The sequence below is a fragment of the Mus caroli genome, chromosome 3 (genome assembly GCF_900094665.2).
Source record: "Mus caroli chromosome 3, CAROLI_EIJ_v1.1, whole genome shotgun sequence".
NCBI lineage: Eukaryota > Metazoa > Chordata > Mammalia > Rodentia > Muridae > Mus > Mus caroli.
The window spans coordinates 114,014,460-114,018,434 of record NC_034572.1 but is presented as its reverse complement, the minus strand read 5'-3'; positions in this window follow the sequence as shown (position 1 = coordinate 114,018,434).

Sequence of the window (3,975 nt, the reverse complement as noted above, 5' to 3'; positions counted from 1 at the left end):
TGTAATTGAGGAAAATACATAATAAAAATATTAAAAATAAAAAATAAATAAATAAAAATAAATAAATCCCAGTGTTGAGAAGGAAGAGACAGCCAGATCCATAGAGCTTGTTGGCCAGCCAGTCAATCTTAGTGAACCAGCCTGACAGCTGGTAGGAGACCCAGTCTCACAAAACAAGGTGTACAATAACTCAGGAAGAATGATACATACAAATGCCTGTGTTCAGTCATTTTGTGACAATAACACTTGCATAATTTATATTTATTCTCTGAAAATTATATTCATGTATACAATGTGTCTTGATCACATCATTCCATATGTCCCTACCTCCAACTGTCCATAAACTCTCCACACCTAGTCTCCCTCCTAATTTCCTGTCCTATTTTTTTCTTTTATAATTCACCAAGTTCAATTAGTAATGTCTGTGTGCATCAGGTTGTAGGGTCATCCACTGGAGAATGGATAACATGTAGCAACAACTGGCTACTTCCCCAAAGAAAATGATTCTCCACCAGCAGCCATCAACTGTCAATGAAGCTTCAGCTAAGGGTGAGATCTTGAGAACTCCTCTCTTACTCATGCTCGAATTCTTAGCTGCCTTTGTCTTATTCAATTTGTGTGCATGTAACCTCTGCTACTATGAATTCTATGTCCTAAATCCCTAACTTCTGTGATAGGATATATAATTATCTATTTCTTTTCATTATTTTTACAGCAATAATAATTTGTTTTAAATGATCTTTCTCTTTTTTCCCATATTTTTATTAGGTATTTCTTCATTTACATTACAAATGACATCCCAAAAGTCCCCTATACCCTCCTCCGCCCTGCTCCCCCACCCACTCACTCCCACCTCCTGGCCCTGGTGCTCCCCTGTACTGGGGCATACAAAGTTTGCTAGACCAAGGGGCCTCTCCTCCCTGTGCTGTAAGATCAAGAGTCGACAAATGGGACCTCATAAAATTGCAAAGCTTCTGTAGAGCAAAAGATACTGTCAATAAGACAAAAAGGCCACCAACAGTTTGGGAAAGAATTTTTACCAATCCTAAATCTGATAGGACACTAATATCCAATATATACAAAGAGCTCAAGAAGCTGAACTTTAGAAATTCAAATAACCCCATTAAAAATGGGGTACAGAGCTAAACAAAGAATTTTTAACTGAAGAATACCAAAGGGCTGAGAAGCACTTGAAAAATGTTCAACATCCTTAATCATCAGGGAAATGCAAATCAAAACAACCCTGAGATTCCACCTCATAACAGTCAGAATGGCTAGAATCAAAAATTCAGGTGACTACAGAAGCTGGCGAGGATGTGGAAAAAGAGGAACACTCCTCCATTGCTGGTGGGATTGCAAACTTGTACAACCACTCTGGAAATCAGTCTGGTGGTTCCTCAGAAAACTGGACATAGTACTACCGGAAGACACAGCAATACCTCTCCTGGGCATATACCCAGAAGATGTTCCAACTGGTAATAAGGACACATGCTCCACTATGTTCATAGCAGCCTTATTTATAATAGCCAGAAGCTGGAAAGAACCCAGATATCCCTCAACAGAGGAATAGATAAAGAAAATGTGGTACATTTACACAATGGAGTACTACTCAGCTATTAAAAACAATGAATTTATGAAATTCTTAGGCAAATGGATGTATCTGGAGGATATCATCCTGAGTGAGTTAACCCAATCACAAAAGAAGTCACTTGATGTGCACTTACTGATAAGTGGATATTAGCCCAGAAACCTAGAATACCCAAGATACAACTTCCAAAACACCAGAAAATCAGGAAGGAGGACCAACTCGTGGGTACTTCATTCCTCCCTAGAATACAGAATGAAATATCCATGGAAGGAGTTGAAGAGACAAAGTTTGGAGCTAAGACAAAAGGATGGACCATCCAGACACTGCCCCACCCAGGGGTCCATCCCATAAGCAACCACCAAATGCAGACACTGTTGCATGCGCCAGCAAGATTTTGCTGAAGGGACCCTGATATAGTTGTCTCCTATGAGGCTTTGCCCGTGCCTGGCAAATACAGAAGTGAATGCTCACAGTTATCTATTGGATGGAACACAGGGCCCCCAATGGAGGAGCTAGAGAAAGTACCCAAGAGCTGAAGGGGTCTGTAACCAGATAGGTGGAACAACAATATGGACTAATCAGAAACCCCAGAGCTCGTGTCTCTAGCTGCATATGTAGCAGAATTATCTATTTCTAATTATAGGTATTCAGTATATATAAAGATATTGCCTGGTCCTGGAAACTTTGCTAGTGTATGGAGTTTCCAGCCTTCAATTGTTTTCATGCTTTTTAAACCTTTGGAACAATACTGTAAGTCAGGTACAACAGCTAGCTATCAGCAGTTCGTCTTTAAAAGTGGCTATGGATCTTTATTATTATATAATATGTACACCCTTACCACATTCTTCTTTACATTACCAATGTGTGAATTTGCAAAGAACAAAACCTGTATCTAGGCATTTGTTTTGTAGCCTTTCCAGAGCTAGAAGTTTCTTTGTGATCCCATGCTCCTGACTGTTGTCTTCCTGGTTGGGATGCCTAGGAATCTCACACAATCAAATACGCAAGCAAAAAAAAGTCCCATCTGCTTAGGAAAAGGTAAGTCAGTTAATCCTTGGAGGCATCTCCTAAATCAGAGAGTTTATTGTAAAGGGTGAATTCTTTATCCCAATAGTGACAGAAGCTGGGTCGAAGCCAATGGAAAGCTTAATTCATGGTTGCACTTTTAATATAGATTAAGAACGGAATGTTGTGACACATTAACTCTACGGAAACTTGCACATAAGCCAAGGAAGAGAATTCTGAGCACATTAAAACTATAGGTGTGACTTTAACAGAGTGGGCGTGACTTATACAAAGGTTGGCAATTCTTTGGAGGTCTGTTCACAGGGAACAAATCCATACGGATACTTCCCTTATGTCCTGGCTTTCTTAAGATAGGGAAAAACACACATCCAGTTTTGCCCAGTGAAGACTGACCCACTCCCAAACACAGGTAGCATGAATCCATGACTTGACAATAAATGAAACCATCCAATCCTACACTCCATCTTTGGTGATTTGATGGTAAAACAATACTTCTTATACAGATATGAATGTTGATATTCTGCACCATCTTGAGTAAACTGGAAACACAGAAAACACATGCCTCTGACTTTGTCTATTTTCAGTTACCTAAGGATGGAAGTCCCAGCCTGAATGTGGACAGCACCACCCACTGAGCTGTATCATTGCATGAGCACTCACATCCACATCTCTTTGCTTCCTAACTGAAGATGTAATGTGATCAGGCACATCATGTCACTGCTGCTGAGCCTTCTCTATTCTGATGGACTGTATCCCCTCTAACCTTGAGCCAAAATAATCCCTCTATCCTGAAGTTGCTTTTGTCAATCATTGTGTTACAGCAAGGGGGATGTTATAACTACTCCATATTACACAAAATGTGATAAGGAAATATTTCAAAATGCTATTCTACCATTAAGTATATTACGCTATACTATACATTTTATAGAGTCATCACATTACTTACTCAACTTTAAAAATGAAGGCAACCTTTGTAAACAGCAGCAACACAACGAGATATGACTTGGTTGCAGCAAATTGAGTTGGGGAAGGACAAAAAAAATCATCAGTTAGCAGCTTTCTCTTCATGTTTGGTGGTCATCACTTGTTCTTTCCCCAGGGAATACACAGATCTCTTGCTGTGTTCACACAAACGTTTCAGTATATGAAAACTTCCCTGTGCTTATTATATCTGAACTTCTGTGATACACCAGTAGTTGACACTTCTTTAATCTGTACCACTCCCATCCCCAACATGGGGCTTTTACAACATTCTGATAAAAGATACATTTTATTGGGTTCAAGAAAGAAGCTAATTGTGAAATATATATATATATATATATATATATATATATATATATTTCCCTAAATATATATATATA